The sequence below is a fragment of the Mustela nigripes genome, chromosome 3 (assembly GCF_022355385.1).
Source record: "Mustela nigripes isolate SB6536 chromosome 3, MUSNIG.SB6536, whole genome shotgun sequence".
Classification (NCBI taxonomy): domain Eukaryota; kingdom Metazoa; phylum Chordata; class Mammalia; order Carnivora; family Mustelidae; genus Mustela; species Mustela nigripes.
Window position 1 is genome coordinate 66,107,551 of NC_081559.1, and position 9,285 is coordinate 66,116,835.

Below are 9,285 nucleotides of genomic sequence, written 5' to 3' on the forward strand. Positions count from 1 at the left end.
GGACGGTATATTATGTAGTGTTGACTGTTCCCTACATGTTGCTGTCATCAAAGTGAGTTAAACTTTTCTCAAAGCTGCAGTTCCACTCCCTGTCATCTCACCTCCTCCTTCCCCAATCCTCCATGGACAGAAGGACAGACAGAGGCAAACCTGCCTGCAAAAGTCTTTGGCAGCCTGCCAGGGACTCATCCACAAAGAAGAAAAAGCTCTAGTCAAATATTCTTAAAATATGCTATATCATGAAAGCTTTCAAAGAAACAGGAAATAATAGATCAAGTACATTCAAAGTATTTGCAAACTGTTTAATTGGGTAAAGGCAAGTCAAACTCTTCTCATCACGGCAACGTTAGCGTAAAGCCCACTTCAGTGATACTAAAGTTAATCCCAAATCCTGTTACAGGAAACTCATCCTTATTAAAGTAACATTAAGTGCTCCTTTTTTATTGATCTTCCCCTTCAGCTTAATGATAGAAACTTACTGATGTTTTAATAATAACCTCACAAGCTTTATCTCATTTTACTTTGCCTTGGTACTAAAAGATGCGGTGGAAACTAACTTAGCATAAACATTTTGCAGATGTCTTTAAAGGCCAGGGGGAGGTTAAAAAAAAAAAAAAAAGATTCAATTGAGCTGAGTGTTAACAAAGATGGCTGAAAAACTAAAAGATAAAAGGGAGGCTCCAGTGTGAACATCAAAGAATTGTTAATGACAAGAAATACCATTAGGGTTAGCATCTCTTTTGTTTCAACCCTTTCACACCTGCAGTGTGTCGTGAGCTAAGCCTTTGTTCCAAAATCTGAATTACCTCCATTAGCATTTATAGAAAAATGGTTGCAAAACAACGGAAACATACTTTTGGCTCTCCCCTTTTGCTTGAAAAGTCAGAAATTAGTTAGTTATCTGTGGGTTTCCTTCTTGTTGCTGGGTGTAACTATACAGACTCTGGAGGTGTAAGGCAATGGGTTGCAAATAAGCTTGGTTGAAATGTGAGAATAGCTTTGTACCTAAAAAAGAGAGGTAATAGAAACAACATGGAGAAGCTACATATGCAGCTCAGGCATTAGCAATAGCAAAATCAGAGCGTGAAATTCAGATTAGCCCTCCCCAGGCTGTGAGAGGAAGGGGGTATTGCAAGACTTGGCATGGCTAAAGGTGTAACCTGTTTTATTTGGCCCCTGAAAAATTTTAACAGATGGTGGGACCAGCTGTCTTTTTCAGCCATTTAATAAACTCTTCGGTGGTAACAGTTTGGAAAGTGGGGGTTTTTCGTTTTAGGCCAGAGGAGAAAATAAAGAAATCTGTCCCAAGTTGTCTTTGCCAAGTAGTAAAGCCCGGAAACGTTATGAAAAAAGTTAAAAGGGGGAAAAAAAAATCTAATCAACTATATTATTGTCATTGTATCTTCTAAGGGAACAGCAACAAAAACAAATTCCTCTCTGCCAAATTAGATGACTAACTACTGGCAAAATGTATTTTGTATTGGTGCCTTGTCTGTGATTGTATCCTTATCCAGGATTTTAATTTCGATCTTTCAAAAAGAGATGCCTGGTTATCACGGACAAATTAAGAGCACTTAAAGGCAACTAGCCACAGCTACAAAAAGGAGCAAACTGAACGTTTATTAAAGTTAGTACACATAAACAGTAAATACTTTGCCATAATGAGTGAAGGAGTAAATTCCTTCCAATTTACATAAATAGTCTAAAATGGCATATAACCATCTTCATCGTGTCATGTAAATTACAGAGCCCAGCTCCAGACCTTCGGAATGGGCGAAAAAAATGTTCATGTCAAGTTATTTTCAGGACAAGACTTAAGAGATTTTGCTTTTGTGCCTCCAAAATTTTGTAAAATTGGCATTTCCCTACCAGTTAAACTGCAACTCTCAATTAGGAGAGAGACTGTTTATTTACAAAACTTCTCCCCTGATTGGCCGCAGACACAACTCTTTGCAAACATGGGTGAATGCTGGCTAAGCAACAGCCCCTTCTATTTGACAAAGCTTTATTCTATCAACAGGCCTATTACAGATCTAAGAGTGTTTGCATTAAATAAATTAATTAAACTACAAAACATAAACTCTTTTTAAATTAGGAGACATTAGACACACCTTTTTAGATGCCTAAAGCATGTGAAATTTTCATTATATTTAGTAATCTTTGCTTAGCTTTCAGCTTGCTAATTTGGGGACTGCTAATGATGTGTGTCTTCTAAACGGTAAGAAAGGTATAGATGACAGAGAAAGGAATAATGAAGAATTCCACCTCTCATGAGTTAGCTCAGTCATCTGGAATAAGTCAGTTCAGTTATCCATCTAGTCTCCAAAATTAACAGAATGCCATTTCTAATTCTCAATTGCCATAATTTGTGAAGTGCATAGGACAAGTTACAGTTCTTCCTCGGGGGGTACTTTCTCCAGTCCATAACGCCACATGACCATTCATTCAACTTATGTTTAATGAGCACCTACCACAGGCCAGGCACTGTGCCAGGAACGGAAGATACGGAGGTGAACATGAGAGACCAGGCTCCAGAGCTCTGAGAGCTGGCATGACCTCTTTTTCACTGTGTCAAGAGTGAGAAAAATGCTGTAGACATGAAACCCTCCACCCCCAGAATGTTTTAGGCTTGGTCTATCCAACTTAAAAAAAAAAAAAAAAAGATGCAGATGAGTCTGACAATTAAATGTAGGGGAGAAGGAACTTGCCCTCCCTTTTTAGGGGAAAGCCACGAAGGAAGAGAGCTGAAGCAATTACATGTTCTTTCCAGCAACACTTAGTAAACCTCTGGCTTGGCTTTGCATCGTTTTTGTTGTTTTCCAGTCACTGGTTTCACACAGATACTGTTAGCCGCCCACTAAAGTGTGATCTTCCCAGAAATCCTATGTATTAGCCATATACATTAGGGCGCTTTTCTAAACCATTAGGAATAAACAGTTTCAAGTAGGAAAAAAAATAAAGAAATGGAGCTTTAGCTTTTAGAAATGGAAGCATTAACACTGTCTGAAAACTAGGTTGGTCTCATGGCTAGAATGTGGATCTTATCCACTAATTCCAGTCCCTCCCTCCAAAACTCCAACACCTTTATTTCAGTCCTATAAGCCACCTACAGGTACCACAGTCCATTTAAATACTGTCACCAGTTTATCAGATTCTCCAGAACTTAGAAATGTAGTTGGCCGTGAGCAAGAGAAAAGAATGAACCACTCCAAAACTGCTAGAACTTATACAGGAATTCAGTAAAGTGTCAGAATTCGTGGATTTTACAGGTACCGCAAAATTCACCTCTTTCTCTATAGGGAATTATACTTTTATTTTTCTTTCAATAGGATCAGATCAACAGGTGATCTGGCATTAGCGAACAGCATGGGATTTGGGACTCGTGGCCCTTTCCAATGTCTTCAGGTTAACAACATGAGGCTCCCTGTCTGTCAGTGAGATAAGCACCCAGAGCTTGCCGCCTTGGCCACGGTCTTAGACACCCACTGCCGGGGCTGGACCATGTCCCCTCCTGGCTGCCAGCAGAGCCCCAGCAGTGATCCTTGGAGTAGCCCATGGAAAAGGGAGCACCCAGAGCAGCAACCCTAGGACTCATCTCAGTGCCACTCCACCAGCTGTTGTAATAAATCAAGTCCTTGGATTTATGCTGCTTCCTTCAAATGTTCTCTCATAAATAAATGCTCTATTTGACATCATTTTTCTTACCACCGCATCTCTCTGGAGATAGTGAACTGTAACATGCCTAGCAAAGACAAAAGCAAAAGTTGATTCTAATGAAAAACCAGGAATGATGAGCTAATGAAGCCCATTAAAAGGTAATAAATAAATAGTGACCTATACATTTTCTTAGGATTGTCAAGAAATGTCATCAATTTCAGAATTCTCCAAATACCCAGAAAACTCTGGAATTAAAAACAAACAAACAAAAAGCAGTGCCAGAACCCTTTATGTTTGTACAAGGCATTTTTTAATAGGAAAAATTCTTTTCTTAAATTGTATAATCAGTAACAGTTAAATTCTTAACATTTAAAGGAATAATTTGACAAATTAATGAACAAATTAGCAGTACATGCAAAAACTAAATTGTTTCTAGTTTAATTGCTACAATTAACATAATTACAAACATTCAAAAGGGATGGGCTACTTGATTCAATGGTTTTCAGAATGTTTTCTGTCAAGAGCTTGCCTTCTCGTGAAGTCAAAAAAGTCTGTGAAACACCAAGGGAGGGCCTTTGCTCCCCCTCTTCCCGCTCTCAACCCCAAATACCTAGGCACCTCTGAACACCACTGAACACCTAGGCCTGTAGGCAAGTTGAAACTTCCGTCTCACTAATCTTGCAGAAGACAGATTTATGAAACAGGATACCAATTTGTTGTCAGTGGAGACTCTAAAAGATCAAGATGACAGGGGAGGATGAAGTCAACAAGTTAGAGGGGCAGTGTGCACATTTCTCAAAGTTCCAGCTGAGAACCACCGGTCTTACAAACAAGGCAGGCTAGACAAGGTGTGGGCAGAGCGCCCCCTCTCCCCCCCACCCCGCCAACCCCCATGCTCGCTGATCTGAGTCTGCACCGCCTCCAGCAGCGGGCCCCCGCCTGGTGACAGGTTCTCATAGAAGGCCACTTGTGTCCACTGGCAGAGCACCATCTTCTTAAAACTGACAAATACTTCATGCTTCAAAATTGTTTCCAATATTCTACCATGATCCTCTGACCTTACAGCACTGTCCCGGGGCAGGCAAAACACCAGTCATCACGATATTGCTCAGCCTGTGCTAGTCACACGTTCACATGAGAGTTGGAAACAATGTTATGCAGCCATATACGTGAATAATTTCTTGGTTGTTTGAGAGATTTCCAGAGATGCAACAATGTCATCCATGTACATGTGATCTCAATTTCAGAGGGAGGTGTTTTCTTCCTGTTGCTGATTTTGGCTCTACACCCCACTCGGGTTCTGAAAATCTCCATGTAACAAAATCAATACTCTAAACTTGTAGAAAACCTAGTAGGAAACGAGAGCAAGATAACTCAAAACTCCTTTCCTCCTGGCATTCTTTGCTTTGACTTTAAGAAAAACTTCTGAAGAAAAGGTACTGTCCAGGGCACTGCTTTTTTTATTTCATTTCTGACAGCAGAATTCAGAGCCTAACACTTTGCATTAATTATATTATTCTTTTGATAATAAAAGGGATGCCTCTAATTCTTTGAAACAGTTGTGGCCAGATGGAAGTATAATGTGCATATGACAGTATGTGTGAAAGTTGCTGGATTGACTGCTCTGGGGACCAGAACTCGTGATTCCTCTGCGACGCAGGGCACAGAGCACAGTGGCGGCTTTCACGCTGGTCTTTCTGTCAGTCAGCCTCAGCCCTGCCCTGCTGGGGCCACCGGCTCCGAGTGGAAGAGCAATGCCATCTCCCCTCGATTTAATCCTTGCCTGTCTGCGGAGGCCTCACCAAGGGTGCCAACTGTAAGGATGGCTTTGGGTTTCCAACACCTGTCCACCAGGAACTGGACTTATACCCCCAACTCCTTTCATGCGGCCACAAGACAGACATCAGATGGTGGCAACTTCTGGTCCCTCCTGAGCGGATGGGTCGCGTGGTGTCCAGCACTCCCTGCTCGAGCCTCACCGGTTTCCAGATATTTATCACAGTGTGGCATAGTGAAGGCAGACGCAGACAGCAAACGGAGTCTTTTTCAGGAAGCCTTGCTAGCATCAACACGGCTGTGATTTTGATTGTCTCCACAATCCTTCGTTCCCATTGTATTTATGTGTTTTTAAATTTTTAATAATGATTTCACACCTGTTCGAAGCCTTTAGAGTTTTAAAGCCAGAAACTCATGTGACCTAAATTCACTTCCTAGCAATGGTAAGTGCTAATAACACTTACTGAGCTCTTAATATGTTCTAAGCTTCTTCATGAATTATACTTGATTTTATTTCTTAGTCAGCTCTGGCTGTTAGAATACACAGACTGAATGAAATTTATTTCTCACAGCTCTGGAGACTGAGCAAGTCCAAGATCAAGGTGCCGACCAATTCTGTTCCTGGTGAAAACTCTCTTCTGGCGGAGGGTTGCTGTCTTTCTGTAATCTCACATTGCAGAGAGAAGGGGAGAGCAAGTTCTCTGGTTTCCTCTTACAGGAGCATGAATCCCATCATGCGGGCTCCATTTCACAACCTCAGCTAAAGTAGTAACCCCTTAAAGGTCTCCCTCCAAATACTGTCACCTTGGGGATTAGGCCTTCAACACATGAACTGGGGGGTGCACGAACATTCGGGCCGTAGCAATACTCATTCATGCTAACAACCCTACTCTGAGGTTGGTGTTACTGTCCCATTTTACAGATGCACTAGTGAGACAGAGACCAAGCCCTAAAGTTGTAGAGCCAGAGTATGAACCCAGGCAGGGCGACACCCACATCCACGCTCTTATTTACTCTTCTAGACTCCCTGCCGCTTAGCACAATGTCACATGGAGCATTTAGGAAATGTCTGAGACATCTGGTAGCCACTTTTTCACTTTCCCTGGTCTGAGAGTTCCTAGCCCTGCTCCCTCTTGAAATGGCCTGAGAAGTGAATGGAAAAATTTGCTCTAAAGAAATGAAAACTATGTCTTCACAAAACCCAATACATGAATTTTATAGCAACCTTATTGGAAATAACCAAATCTGGAAACAACCAACATGTCATTCAAGAAGTAAATGGGTAAATTCAGCCATATCCGTGTGACGGACACGACTCAGAGATAAACAGGAGGCGACTGCTGATTCATGCAACGACTTGAACAGCTCTGGAGGGCGTTATGCAGAGTGACAAAAGTCAGCATCAGAAGGTCACACACCATACAGTTCCATTTGTATGATATTCTCAAAGGGATGAAATTAGGACAGTGAAGGGCAGATCCTAAGGGTTGGGGATGGCCGGGCATGTGGCCAGGCAGGACTCTACGGGTGGCAAGAAGGAGGTGTGCGATGATGAAATGGGTCTGCATCTTAATCATTGTGACGGTCACACTAATCTCACGTGACACAGGGACATAGAACTACTCTCACATACTGTACCAGCGTCGATTTCCTGGGTGTATGTACCATAGCTATATAATCATTGGGAACATTGGATGAAGGCTAATGGGACATCTTGGCACTCTTTTTGCAACTTCCTATTCACCTGTAATTATTTCAAAATAAAGGTTTTTTTGAAATGCCAATGGCCAGGCCTCACAGATTCTGATTTAATTAGTCCGGGTAGGGCCTGGGTTCCATACCTTTTGAGAAGCTCCTCAAATGATTCTCACCTGCAGCCGGAGGCGAGCTCCTGTGAGCTAGTGCCCAGAATCCTACAGCTGGAGGTATTCTCTTTTGAGTTCAGAAAATGGTCTTCGAGAGCCCCGAGTAGAACATAAGAGGAAGCTTATGAGTTCCCCTCACTGTTACCCAAGAGAAGACATGTCCTTGGGAGACCAGGACAGCAGACAGGCCCTCATTAATTATGTCGTGGAGCAGAGAGAGTGAACAGTGAGCAGCAGCATAAATCCCCATTTGGTTCGCCTTGCTGATGTGACCCCTGGAAGTCTGAGCCCAGATGTCCAGTCGGATTGCTGGTCCTGCCTTAAGACTTCTTCCCCTCCTGGAGGGCCCCTTTAGCAGTGCCTGTTTCAAGGGCTTGTCTATCAACTCTTTGACCATGCCTCATGGGAAGGGTCGCTGAGTCCCAGCTGGCTAACACTGATTTACCATGTGATAAACTGTCTCTGGGACAGGCCTCATACAGAAAGGTGCCAAGCGTCTTTTCACCACCTTGCAACACAATGCACATGAATGTTTTCAAAAGGGTTATTAAATTGGTATTGATTAAGTGCAGGTCAAGAAATCAAGCACTTATGCTTGGCAGCTGGCAGATTAGGTTTCCGCTGAAAGTCTCCAAAATGTCCGAAAGAGTTTCAGTTCAAGAGAGGAAATAGATATTGGCCATCTGAAGCTCCCCAGTTTCCCTGGGACCGCTAGCAAGATGGGAGCCACGTGTGCCCCCACATTAACACAGTGGCCACCCATGGAGCCTTCTGGGCAGCTGCAGGAATGAGCCCTGGAATGCATTTTCTGGTAGCTGCATCTGGGTAAGTGGCAGACTTCCTGGCTGCCTCTTTTTCTTTTTTATAGCCTCTTGGCTGTCTGTGCTCAGAGAGATGTTCTGGCAGCTGGGGACCCACCATGGGGCAGATTTGGGGTCGAAGTCCTAATGAGTAGCTTTGTTCTCTTAAACACTATTGTCATCCAACTCACCTATTACTGTGAATAATTTGCTAATTTTGGCCATAAAAACAAGTTCTTAGACAATCTCCAGTAATGTGCCTTTTTATGTCGATCAGGGGAGTATTTTCCTGCCTCCTCTTTGTTTGATATGGAAATGAGTCTGATAGCTTTATAGCCAGCCAGGAGTTAGAGCATGGGAGAGGAAGAAAATTGTGTCTACCGTAAAGGTGGCTTCTGCTCTCTTCTGCAAGTCTTTGAAGATTTAGTTCTTGGAAAACAAAGACTCTCAAACTAAATGAACATCAGATCACAGTTCTCAGGGCTATGCACAAATACATTCTGGGTGTCTATAAAACACATATTATATAACATTTATTGCCTGATCCCGCTATTTATGAAGCACCTGGGACAAAGCTTTCTTGTGTAAGGAATTAACTGGGGTTGAAAAGTAAAATCTTCATAAATTGTGTGAAATTCTGGGCCCACAATCATCTTGTTCTGGTCAAGGCAGATCTGCCTCGAAATCCCCAAGCCTGTAGCAACTACAAGCAAACAAGGCCGACTCCAGGCACAAGAACACAGGGGTCCCAACTTGGGGCTTCCCCTTTCTGGTCATTCCACAATTAATACTGCCCTTTCTAGAAATCCCAGCAACTCCCAATTCTGCTCCACAATCCCAAACAAGAAAGCCTGACAAAAATCACATGCAGTTGTTGAAGTCTTAGTTGATTGTACTTTAATGGGCAGAGTGTCAATCAATGTGTTACCTAACTAGGCATTTGCAATCTAAGACGGAAAGCCTTGATTCTGTTTTCAAGTATTTTGAGCACAAGGACAGGTGTTGGGGCCTGGAGGAACAATAGCAAACTCCATGATTTTTCACTAAACTTAGCTGATTGGAGGAGGTAGGCCTAAGGTAAACCTGTTTTAGCTACTCTAGGGCAGAAGTATTTGTATTTATTCACTAGCTTCTTTTAAAGTCTGGGTTTTTTTTTTTTTTTTTTTTTTTTTTTTTTTTTTTTTTTT